This window comes from Furipterus horrens, unplaced genomic scaffold (genome assembly GCF_987537825.1).
Source record: "Furipterus horrens unplaced genomic scaffold, mFurHor1.1.pri manual_scaffold_3, whole genome shotgun sequence".
NCBI classification, from domain to species: domain Eukaryota; kingdom Metazoa; phylum Chordata; class Mammalia; order Chiroptera; family Furipteridae; genus Furipterus; species Furipterus horrens.
The window spans coordinates 177,024,594-177,037,718 of record NW_028327173.1 but is presented as its reverse complement, the minus strand read 5'-3'; the positions used below and the strand labels follow the sequence as shown (position 1 = coordinate 177,037,718).

Genomic DNA, 13,125 nt, shown 5'->3' with positions numbered 1-13,125 from the left:
TGTGCTTCCTGGGTCATGGGGAAGGCATCTCAATCTGCAGGTAAAGGGTACTTCTAATACAGGACAAGGGCAGCCATGACACGAAACAGGGCTCCCGCGGAAGCATGGAAGGAGGGGCTGCTTTCTTCACAGCCAGGGGCCAGAACATTGCACCCACATGACCGCAGAATACGGAAACACAGATTTCACCTTGCTAGGCCTTGACTCTAATATCTGTAGAAGAAGAGGAAGAAGGAAGAGGAAGAGGAGAAGGAGGAAGAGGAGAAGGAGAAGGAGAAGAAGAGTAGGCTGGATAATCTAAAAAGCCAATTTTTTACTGAAAAGTCTAAACTACCAAGCAAGCCTTGGTTGAGACCAGAAGGCAGGGGGTCAGGAAGCTGAGGTGATCCATAACCGTGAGAATTCCTGAAAGATAAGCTTCAGGTAACTACCTATCTTGGGGTCAATACACAAAGGCATCTGTCACATTTTTATAGCCATAATCCCTCTTGAAATGATGATCAGGTTTCTACTACATATTCCACAATGATATTACTTGACATTATATAAACTAAGTTCTAAGGTAAAACATTGTCTTTAAACGGCTTTTTTAACCCTGGCTGCCGTGACTCAGTGGACTGAGTGTCGCTGGTTCGATTCCCAGTCAGGGCACATAACTAGGTTGCACATCAGGTCCCCAGTTGGGAGCATGAGTGAGAGGCAACCACACAGTGATGTTTTTCTCCCTCCCTTTCTCCTTTCCCCTCTCTCTAAAAGTAAACGAACAAATTAATTAATTATTTTTTTAAATGTTTTTTTTCCTTTCTGGTGGTGGCCATCTCACCATGACAACATGCCTCTCACTAAGGACCTCTTTCATCCCTCTCCAGAAGAGGAGAAAGAGGAACATAAGAAGAAGCACCTGGTGCAGAGCCCTGGTTCCTACTCCATGGATGTGAAATGTGCAGGATGCTGTAAAATCCCCACCATCGTTGGCCGTGCACAGACAGTAGCCCTGTGTGTTGGCTGCTCCACCGTCCTCTGTCAGCCCACAGGAGGAAAAGTGAGGCTTTCGGAGGATGCTCCTTCTGAAGGAGGCAACACTAAAAGCACCCTGAGTCAAGATGAATGGGGAGCCATTGCAATAAACACATTTTGGATACATTTTTAAAAAGGCTTTTTTGAAGTGTTTTTGTTCTTTTTAATTCAGAAGGAAAAAGAAAGGGCAGGAAAAAAGCATTTGTTTAAATAACTATGGAAGAAAAGGAGATCTGGGCTGGATGCTGTGACCTACCTCTTCTCGAATGGGGATTTATTAATGTTTTAAACAAAACAAAAAGGAACAAAGAATAAATTATTTTATTCAGTACTGTTTGGCATAATTGGATTGTTTTTAATCTTCTAAACACTCAAAACAACCTCTTCAGGAAGCATTTTTCTTTCTGCCTTTTCCTTTCCTAACTTTTCACCTTATCTTGGGCAGCCTATGACCTTCCTCTTAGTCTCCAAGAACCTTTGCAGAATCACTGACAGACCACACATCTGGCATGGGGCACCATCCTAATTCTTGGTAAAGAAGAAAATGTACATGTGAGGTGCGTGCATGTATGTGTGTGTGTGTGTGTGTGTGAGAGAGAGAGAGAGAGAGAGAGAGAGAGAGAGAGAGAGAGAGAGAGAGAGAGACTTGGAGTCTAAACACCTTTTCCTACAATCCTAAGACTATAAAACTCAGGAGACTGGAGACTCTGAGACCTGCTACCTCATACCACTCATTTTCCTCCTTGATGAGGAGCCAACATGCTCCCTCTCCTCTCTCTTGTCAATAAGTACTGATTCTGGCGGCTCCCCATCAATAACTGTTCCAACAGAGGAGCCCCATCCCCCAGAAAAAACTATCTCCATCAATATTTAAAGAAATGTGAACATCAAGAGTTTGACATGTTTGGAGCACATATATTTTTACTCCACTAGGACTTACAATTTATTGATCCTACCACCTTGTCACTGTCCTCATTCCTCTGTGTCCTCAATTACCCCTCCTTATCCTACTTAAATCCCATGATCCATCATTATTATTCTTCTCTTGCAAGGACCTTCATCCTCTTTGCTTCTCTATCATTGCATTGTACTGGTAAATTCTCAGGCCTGATTAAATCCAACTTTTCCGTCGTTTTCATGCCAGCATCCCTGCAACTAAATGTGCTGGAGAGAAACACACAACCATGCTGGAGGATCTCATTCTAAATTCCTGATCATTATCACCTCCCGTGGACCAATAATGCTGCCCAGCTATCATTCAGTGTCCTTGTCCATTCCCTCTCCCGTTCTCCTCATCCCTTCTCTTTAATCTGCCACAACCAGTTCCCTCGTCATCATTCACTTGCTTCCTATTTCACCAGGAGAACAGAAACATCCAGAAAGATCTTTCACATGTTCTACCTCCACATGTGCCCACCTACCAGCATCAGAGCCCGTTAGACCCTGCCTTTCCCCCTGCGACTTTGGGTGGACTACTGGGCTCTCAGCCAAGGCCAGTCCCACTTTAGTACTAGATCGCATCGCTCTCAGTGCCACAAGGATATTTCTCTAGAAATTCTTCCCCTCTCTCCTGCACCATCAATCCCCCCACCCACCCGCTTTCCTGGACTATTGCCATAACTATAAACACATTGTTGTTTCTTTCATTAAAAATAAAAACAAAACTCTTCTGACACCACCTCTCTTTCCTACTGCTCCACTTTCTCTTCACCTCTTGACAACAAAACTCCTCAAAGAAGTTTTTTAAATTCACTGGTAATTTCTCTCCTCTCATTCTCTGGAAGCCAATCTGATCATGGCCTCACCCTGCAAACATCAGAATTGCTCCTATTACAATTACCAAGGACCTCCACGTTGGCAAATCCATCGGACAATTCTCAGTCATTGTGTGGCCTGTTAACATTTAATGTAGCTGACCACTTTCTCCCCACTGAAACACTTTTAACGAGCCTTCCAGGGCACCACACTCTACTAAGTTCAATCCCGCTTCTTTGTTAGTCTCCTCTCCTGGTGCCTCTTCACCTCACTGCCTCTAAGAGTTGGAGGGCCCTGGGGCTTAGGGTGTGACCTTGTCTTTTCCCTAACTGCTTTTAATTCATATGCAGCTTTAAATGCCATCTCTAAGCTTCATCCAGACTTATATCTCCACACTGAAAGGTCCTTAGGCTGGGCCCCTACTGTGAAACTGGGGTTCAGTCTCCATCTGGCTCCCCAGTTATGTTAAGTGGGTTTCTCTCTTATTTTCCTAATATCACAATCCATTAAGGCTTGGTTCCATTAAGGAGTTCTGAACCTGACACCTGGTCTGGCTACTTCGGTTTCTGGCTTCAGTATCAGAATAGGTTAAGGATATGTGTTCTGCAACCAAATTTCCATGGTTCAAATCCCCATTCCTCTACTTTTGAGTTCAGGTGATTTATTTACTTATATTGTGTCATAGCTACCTACATCTTCAGTAGAACAGGAATAAAGACAGTGTTTATTTCACAGGATTGTGATGAAAATTAGGAGAGTAAACCACTTTCAACAGTGCCTGTCACCTACTAAGTACTCAATAAATACTAGCTATTATCTAAAACCACTCTGGGTACAGGCACCCCTCCTCCTGCCATCCCTCAGATCTGCTGCCAGCCTGGTGCCCTCGACACTTGCCTATTTGAAGTATTCTCCTTATATGCACCTCCTCCCATCGTTTAACTCCTATATGGCCTTCACCTCTCCCACCGATAGTTACCTCCTCAGACCAGTCTTCCTGGGGACAGAGAGCTCCCAGTCTACAGTGTTCTTCAGTCCTTATAGGAATGTGCTTCCTTCTAGACTGTACCTGGCTCAGGACAGTCCTCTGCCTTGAGCGGTAATCTTCACACTCAGGACTTTATCCTAGAGCCTGACACACACCTAACGCATTGCAGCATTCCATATGAATTTGTTTGAGTGAATGTTGAGCTGATGCTTACCCCAGTCTGAAAGGACTTTGGCCAGGCCCAGTAGGTCTTCCAGGGGCAAAGCTAAAACCAGCACTGCTAACTTTTGCTACAGGGGCTCTTTCAGCCACCTCTCGGGGCTGGCCAAGCCCCTTCTAAACCACTCATTCTTTCTCTGCATGTGTTAATATATGTGCTCAAGTGTCATAGGGCCCTTCTAAGGCCTAAAAAAACTTTGTGTATCTATGCTCTCTTTCAGTCCACACTGTTTTTAAAATTTTGCTCTCAGTGGGCATTTTATTCCCCTCATTTCTGACACTTCTGTCATGGGTGGGGTACACGAGGGCTGTCTCTTTATATATACTCTCTATGGGGGAGACAACTCCAAGTGTGTTTTTCAATAAGTGAAGAATATAACACTGCTCTGGGGATTAATTATTCTGTCTTAAATGGAAATATTAAAACTGATTCAAGGACGAGAGTAATAAACACAGAAGTTATCATTACCACCACATATTTGCACTGTACAATGAGACAGATGCAAATCCCCAAGCCAGTACCAGGCAAAAGTGACTACAGCTGTAAAGTTTCATTCCAGTTCTCACAAAGCCTCTATCAGAAAGACTCAATTCTATGTTAGCAAAAATAATTGACCCACAACTCATTCTGAAACCCTAGAAATCTGAAAAGCATTGCTCTGGGTTTTCGTACTATTTCCACGATGTTGAGATCTGGCTTAGGCCAGAGATGTATGAGCAAATGCCATAAGAAAAGAACTGGTCCAATCCAATGCAGAATTTAGCAGAAGGTAAGAAAGAACACAAAACTCAGGTTGAAGAAAGCCTCTCCCTGGGGTATTTCTCGTCCTTTATTTTTACCCCAGATCCAAGACTTGTGGTTAATTCAGATAAGCACTTGACCTTTGTGGTTGCTTATCCAAAGTCAACCTTCCCGTGTCTGAGGGTCACCTGTAACTCATTAATCTCAGTCCGTTATTGTTTTGCAGGGATGTCTGTTCCATTTAAGATATAAAACTCCTATACAGATAACATGGTAGGTTAATGCACTCACCTTTCATTCCCTGATTGCTGGGTTCACACCAAACTCAATTCTGTTATGAGTAAGGATTACGTTTTGATATGTTCCCATCCCCAGGAGCCATTTGTCTGTAGGTCTTCACATCCTAAAAGGATGTTGCAGGCATCAGCATACTCTTTGGGGCCCTATACAGGAGATTCCAGGCAATAGAATGGCCCAGGGGTTACTGGGTCAGGACTGGAGAGGAAAGAACTATTTAGGGAATCTTGCTGAGTGCATGCTTCTGAGGGTGCTATCAGTCTTTTGCCACTCTCAACTCTTAAGATGAAAACAAGGCCATTATCACTTTTCAAAAAAATAATAACTTGCTTTATATAGAACCTAGTGCTGTTGTGCTGTCCTTCCTTCCCTACAGCCAGAAATATGCTAGCAGGCAGTCAGGAAAAGGGCACAAACTCTTTGCAATATGTTTATTTTTTATTTTTAAATATTGATTTTGGAGAGAGAGGGGAAGGGAGAGGAGAGAGAGAAAAACATTGATTTGTTGTTTCACTGGTTGATTCTTGTATGTGTCCTGACCAGGAATTGAACTCACAACCTTGGTATATCAGGACTGAGCTACCCAGCCAGGGCCTTTTTGCATTATTTTTTAACATCATCCTTTTCATGCATTCTCTTGTTTATGATTTAACTTCATTCCCTCTTCCATTAGAAAATGCAAATCTATGCCCATCACCTGTAGCAAAACCTGAGACGTAAATCTAGAAGAAAAGGACAACCGTAGTTCAACTATTCTCTGTGGCAGTCAGTATGGCAGAGTGGGTGGCTCTGGAGTCAGATGACCAAGAATAGAATCCTGGGCCTGCTGCTTAAAGCTTGAACCTCTCCAGCCTCAGGTTCATAGCTGTAAAATGCAAATAATTAGGGTACCCACCACAGAGAGTTATTGTAGGAATCAAATAAAATACTGATATGTAAAATACTTAGAACAGTGTCTGGCACATATCAGGGGCTCAATGTGTGTCATTGGTGTTTAATTGCTTGATTCATGCTATAGAAAATAAAAAATATTTATTTTTATTTCTTTTTTTTTATTGAGGGCTTCCTCTCCAACCACCTGACAGTTGACTGAACCCCAAATGAATGCTTCTGGTTCTTTCTACTGTGCAGGGCCACACTGCTCTTCCCCTACACCCCTTCCGTGTCCCCTTGAATTCCAACCAGTTAAAGCACAAGGGAGTGGCCAAGGAGTGAGGATGGTGTGGCCCAAACCGCCTCACTTAATTAATTTCAGCCAGATCCTGCTGCTGCCCACGCTGCCACCGCCTCAATTACCCTTAGTACTGACAACGGAAAGCTGCGCACAAAAGCTTTCACTTTATAGCAAGAAAAGGAAAAATGTACTGTCGATACATATTACCCATCAATGTAAATGCTTTCAGGAGCCCTTCGCAGCTTCTTTTCATGTTCTTTGAGTCTAAGAACCATTTAGAGAAGCCCTGCTGTTCTAGCACCCTAAGGACATGTAAGAGGATGCGTGGAGGCGGCTGAGAAACAGAGCTTCTCTTTATGTGGAGCCAGGCAGGCCTAGATCTTTGACTAACAATAAGCGGAATATCTTAATCACAAGCATTCTGAAGTCACACCAGGTGGAGTGCTTAGTGTTTGCCTGCTCACTTTTCTTTCTTTTTAAAAAATACTACTTGGGAAAGACACTGATACATGCAGGTAGGCTCTTATATCAGAATCCGCTGTTATCCTTCCCAGTAGGAGGGTTGCAATGGGAGTTAGTCCAAATCCCACACCAGGAGTGTTCTAGAATTTCTAGAAAGGATAGGTGCAAGGATAGCAATCTTCTGGAAAAGGGAGCTAAGGGACTGACTACCCTTGAAACTATGTTTGCACGGTAAACAGGCTGTTGCTTGGAGTCCATGCTTATGAGGGTGGATTTGTAGAGCTAATGGAAATTTTGAAGGGCTGGATTACCTCTAACCACCTCTCACTTCATATCCTAATGCCTATGGCTCCCAGCTCCCATTCCCAACGCTTTCAGGAGCTTTCACTGCATGTTCTAATGTAACTTCTTCAACAAAGATAGTATGTTAGATAAAGTCACTAGGGAGGTAGGAAATAAAGAGTTTTTACCTGCCTTAAAAAATACCTGGCATATATTGGGCAGAGGGGAGCAAAGGGGAAAAAAAATTGGGACTACTATAACAACATAATCAATAAAATATACTTAAAAAAATACCTGGCACATAGGTGTTCAAAAATATTTGTTGAATAAATTTATGATGTTATGGAAGCTACTAAAATAAAAGCCCTGGGAAAGAAGCCACCAATAGAATGACTGATTTCTGTTTTTAAATTTTAAGTTAATTGTTAAAAATATTTAGAATGACTCCCTTTCTTTGATGAAGCAATAAAATGATCTCTGTATAGAATATAAAATTGTTTAGTAATATGCAACGCTTGGCAGAGACTTCTTATCTCCCAATATTTCTACAGTTTTACTTTCCCCGTCATTCTATAAGAATAAAACTCCCAGTTTTGTTTGTATTCATGGTTTCCCAGCTAAAGAAACTATTTCTCAACTCCCAATCTCTCCACCATCTCTGCAGTTAGCCTTAGCTATGTCACTAAGTTCTGGTCAATGGGTTGTAAACAGAAGTAATACATACAACTTCTAGGTCATGTGCTCAAAGCAAAGAGTATGCCCTTCTTCTCTTCTTTTCCCCTTTCCCACTGGCTGGGATGCAAATATGAGGGTAGGTGCTGGAGCAGCCATCTTAAACTGTGAGTTGAAAGCTGTGTGTTGTGAATGACAGAGCAAGGGACAGAAGCAGCCTGTCCCTCTGACACCATCAAGCTTCCCTTTGAACTTTAGACTGTTTATACTCAAACTGTTACATGAGATAGGAACTTGTATCTTGTTGTTTTTTGAAATGCTTTTGTTACTTTAGCCCAATCTATATTTAAACAAATATTAACATCATGCTACATTAAAACTAAAAGGAAAACTCCATTCACTTGAAGCAAAAACAAGGCCAGCAGAATCAATTATTGAGATAGTAATTGGTTCCCCTATTTTTCCTCTTCAGAATGGACTCATATTGTGGTTGGCTCATGAAGAAAATATTGGTCCTGACCTGACCGGGGTGGCTCAGTTGGTTGGGCATCGCCAGTTTGATTCCTGGTCAGGGCACATGTCTGGGTTTTGGGTTCAGTCTTCCAGATGGGGTGCTTAGGAGAGGCAACAGATCAATATTTCTCTCCCACATCAATGCTTCTCTCCCTAGCTTTCTCACTTTCTTCCCTTCTCATAAATAAATAAATAAATAAATAAATAAATAAATACTTTTAAAAAAGAAAATGTTGGTCCTAATTTCTAAAGTTGTGGTAATAGCCAATGACATTATTAGCAAGTGTGAAACCCAATCCATTGCCTCCTTTTTTGTTTGTTTGTTTGTTTATGGCCTGGGAGCTAAGAATGGCTTTTACATTTTTAAATGATAGGAAAAAATCAAGAGAAGGTTTTATGGCATGTGAAATTTACATGAGGTTCAAACGTCAGTTCAGTGTCCATAAATAATGTTGTACTGGGATATAGCCACATTCACTCATTCAAATATTGTTGGTAGCTGATCTCTCTCAGAATTGAGTAGTTAATAAAAGAAACTGTATGGCACACAAAGCTTTAAATGTTTATTACATACCTACACAATTTTTAATAAATAAATTCCAGGGTTTTTTGGGGGGGTGGGGTGGGGTCCCATGCATCCAGTGCTTACAGAATAAAATACAAATTCCTTAGGCTGGCACGTGTGCTTCTTTGTGGTATGTTCTTACCCTACACTCTGTCCAGATGGAACCATCCTCTCTTCCCAATGTACCTCTGTGGGACAGGCCCTGCTCTCTGGTCCATCCTCTGTGCCTCTGCTCATACTATAATCTCTTGCCTCCAAACATAACTCTTTTCTCCAGCCTACAGATGCAAATGCTCTTCATTTTTTAAGGCCTAATTCCAATGCCACCTCTCTCATGAAGACTTGCCTGACTGTCCTACCCTGAGCTCAGCTAAACATGGTAAACACCTGAGGCTTTTTGGGGTGGGGTGGGGTGGGGAGCTGGCATCATTCGTTCTCCATTTTTCTAGAAGGAACCCATTGATTTTACTTTGGGGATGCATGTAATCTTGATGATCTTAATGGGACTATATAACTCAAAATGCCCCACCCTTCCTGATGAGCAGTGCCATTCACTAGGCTAATCAGAAGTACTTTCTGGGTCTCTCTCCTTCGACCTGATTTTCTGCAGTTTGACTTTTTTGTTGTTGTTGTTTAGTTTTTATTTCATAATCATAAACTTAACTCTGCAATCCAGCTAGACTTCAAAGGGGTAAGGAAAATATGAAACCCAATGAACTGTAGGGAGAGCATGAAGTTACAGAACATTCAAAGTAGTAGGGGCGAAGGGGTGCTTTCCTGAGCTACAGAAGAAATGGTCTGGTAGTTAAGATAAAACCCAAGGCAAATTTATTAGAGTTGTCCACAGTCAGCAATGGTGATCTTCTTGCTGGTCTTGCCATTCCTGGACCCGTAGTGCTCCAAGGCTGTCACAACACCCATGCCGTCTTTCACCTGGCGAAGACCACATGCTTGCCGTCCAGCCACTCAGTCTTGGCCGTGCAGATGAAGAACTGGGAACCATTTGTGTTGGGTCCAGCATTTGCCATGGACAAGATCCCAGGACCTGTGTGCTTCAGGATGAAATTCTCATCATCGAATTTCTCCCCGTAGATGGACTTGCCGCCTGCGCCATTGTGGTGTGTGAAGTCGCCACCCTGGCACATAAATCCCGGAATAATTCTGTGAAAGCAGGAATCTTTATAACCAACTCCTTTCTCCCTGGTGCTCAGAGCACAAAAGTTTTCTGCTGTCTTTGGGACTTTGTCTGCAAACAGCTCGAAGGAGATGCGGCCCACGGGCTCACTGTCAGCAGCGATGTCGAAGAACACGGTGGGGTTGGCCATGGCTGGATGCGGGAATATCCGGGGCGGCGGCGGTGGCATCTGCAAGGCCTGCAGTTTGACTCTTGAGTGATGCAAGCATGGAAAATGTCTGGAGCTTTTATACCCTGAACCACCCATTACTTCTGCTTTTGGACCCCTGTAGCTGCCCTGCTCCAGTCATTGCCACTGTTGCTTTCTTTGACCAATCTTGATTTTACAAAGGACTACACAGTCTTACAGTGAACAAGATCTTTTGTAGACTCTCCCACTGCCAGTTTCTATTGTTTGCAAACAAAAACATTGACTAATAGAAGTAGGGATCATCCCTTCTTCCAAACTCTTATACTTTACCTATACATTTCTTAGGGCCCTGACATTTTCTGTCTTGTATAATAATTATCCATGTGATTGTTTTCATTGTTTTATGCAGTGGCAGGTCCAGAATTCTACACAGAAAGAGCAATCAGGGTAGAAGAAGAAAAGTATAAGGGACTTATAAATCCTTATTGGAATATTAACTCTTTTTGTTTCTATTGTAATTTTAAAGTCCATAATAGAGCAATATTGTCTAAAGATGCTTTTATTTATACTTTAATTTAAAAATAAAAATTTCCTTTTCCTTTTCAGAGAATACTTATTTGAAAGAAAGATGACATTGGAAATTACGGCAAGGTAAAATTCCTCCTCTCCCTCCAAGGTGCCTTTTGGTGCAACCGCTGATCTTAGAAGACTGTGTAACTTCTGTGGTGCCTAGCATAGTGCCTTATACATCACCAGTGCCCAATATGTTATTACACCAATCACCAATTAGTGGTTGCTGTACCATCTTGTATCATTTTTCCGTTGCCTCCTTTCCAATAAGAATTCAAGATGTGTACCCTGGCTGGTGTGGCTCAGTGGATTGAGCACCGGCCTGCAAACCAAAGGGTCACTGTTTCAATTCCCAGTCAGGGCACATGCCTGGGTTGTGGGCCAGGTCCCCAGTTGGAGGTGTGAGGGAGGCAACCATATATGTTTCTCGCCTCTCTTTCTCCCTCCCTTCCCCTATCTCTAAAAATAAATAAGTAAAATCTGTAAAAAAACAGAATTGAAGGTGTGTGTTTTCCCACTTGGAAGTTATTTGCCTTCCTAATGTTTTTCCAATAAATAATCATTATATGCCCACCACTATAATGGATGCTGTTCTAAGAGCTGGGAACACATCAGTGATGAGGCAAGATTCCTGCCACCACAGAGCTTGCATTCTGCAGGGATGTATGTCTACTTCAGAGATTAGATAACTGTACAGTCACTTACTTCCTAACTTAGTGTAAGACCAAAAGTCTCCTTTCTCTTTCTCGAATGTTGCTTTGCGTTTCCACCTCTGCTTTACTTTTGCCTTCAGCAGTAAATCACCGTGGTGATTATAGAAGACAACTATGAAGATGGTACCCTGAATAAGCATGGAGGAGAGCCATTGACCAGTCAATTGCATCATCCCAGGATTCTGACGCGAGCAAGAAATAAAATTCCATTGTGTTGAGCCATTACTTGTTTGGATCTACTCATCACTGTAGTCTTGCTTACCCTAACCATGCATACATTAGACATGAGTTTTAAAACAATTATTCTAAAATTTAAATTTAAGTTTATTATAAACTATTAATTTAAAAGGTTGAAATAAAAAAAACAGACAAAAAGGTTGAAATCACATGATCAGGTCGACTTTTTTTCTTTTCCTTTCTTTTTTGCTAAAGTACTTAAGGTTTACTCAATAATAGTCTAAAAATCAGACTATGTTTCTTACTTATTGATAAAGTTTATGAAAAATAACAAAAACATAGTTAATTTTATTGTTCATTAATTGTAACTTTTGAGGTTCAGAAGACATTTTTTAAATGTTTAAATAATTCCAGCCCTGGCTGCTGTGGCTCAGTGGATTGAGCGCCAGCCTGCAAACCAAAAGGTCACTGGTTCGATTCCCAGTCAGGGCACATGCCTGGGTTGCAGGTCAGGTCCCTGATTGGGGACACATGAGAGACAACCCCACACTGATATTTCTCTCCCTCTCTTTCTCCTTCCCTCCCCATCTCTCTAAATATAAAATATTTTTTTAATGTTAAAATAATTCCAAATAATACTTCTCAACTAAAAGTCTTATACTTCAACCCAAAACAGATTTTTTTTTTCATTTCTGTACAAATTCTTAAAAGAAAAACAATGTTTTTTTTTCCACAAATTGGAATACTACAGTGATGTCAACTATTTTTTTTAATAATTATTTTTAAAAAGATTTTATTTATTTATTTTTAGAGATAGGGGAAGGGAGGGAGAAAGAGAGGGAGAAAAACATCAATGTGTGGTTGCCTCTTGTGCACCCCCAACTGGGGACCTGGCCTGCAACCCAGGCTTATACCCTAACTGGGAATCAAACCTGTGACCCTTTGATTCACAGGTTGGTGCTCAGTCCACTGAGCCACACACACTAGAGGTCAACTATGTTAAAAACATTTATTTATATATTTTATTTTTCCACAAATTGAAATACTGCAATGGTGTCAACTATGTTAAAATCATTTGCTTTTATTTGATATAACATCCACAACAGTAATTATGGGGGGGAATTAAATGTGCCAGTTTAATTTTATAATCTGCAGTATAGAAAAAACTTGCTTAGAATATTATGCAATTAAAAACTGAATGTTGGCAGAGACATCTGCATATTGAGTCCTAGGTAGATTTAGCAGGGGGAATGTTTTTAAAACAAAAAAGGAGCCCTGGCTGGTGTGGCTCAGTGGACTGATTGAGCGCCAGCCTACAAACTTAAAGGTGGCCAGTTCGATTTCCCGTTCGGGCACCGGTCTGGGTTGCAGGCCAGGTCCCCAGTTGGGGGCATGCTAGAAGCAGTAATCAATGTATCACACAATGATGTTTCTCTCCCTTCCCTTCTCTCTAAAAATAAAAATAAATAAAATCTTTTAAAAAAACAAAAAAATTTCACAAATTGAAAATAATACTCAGAAATGGAAGTAGCATATGCATAATTCCATTCCTAGCACATATGTTGAAAACATTTTTTCATCCATATGTTTCAGAATGCCTTCACCTCTTATATTTGAGTATGTCTTAAAGTGTACGGGTTAAGATTTTCATTAT

The 13,125-nt window shown here is 41.4% G+C and overlaps 2 pseudogenes; one reads left to right on the top strand and one right to left on the bottom strand.

Annotated features, from left to right (window-relative positions):
- Nucleotides 1–832: 832 nt before the first annotated feature.
- On the top strand, nucleotides 833–1,086 carry LOC150016815 (small ribosomal subunit protein eS27 pseudogene; annotated as a pseudogene).
- An 8,431-nt stretch (nucleotides 1,087–9,517) lies between these two features.
- On the bottom strand, nucleotides 9,518–10,011 carry LOC150016814 (peptidyl-prolyl cis-trans isomerase A pseudogene; annotated as a pseudogene).
- Nucleotides 10,012–13,125: the final 3,114 nt, after the last annotated feature.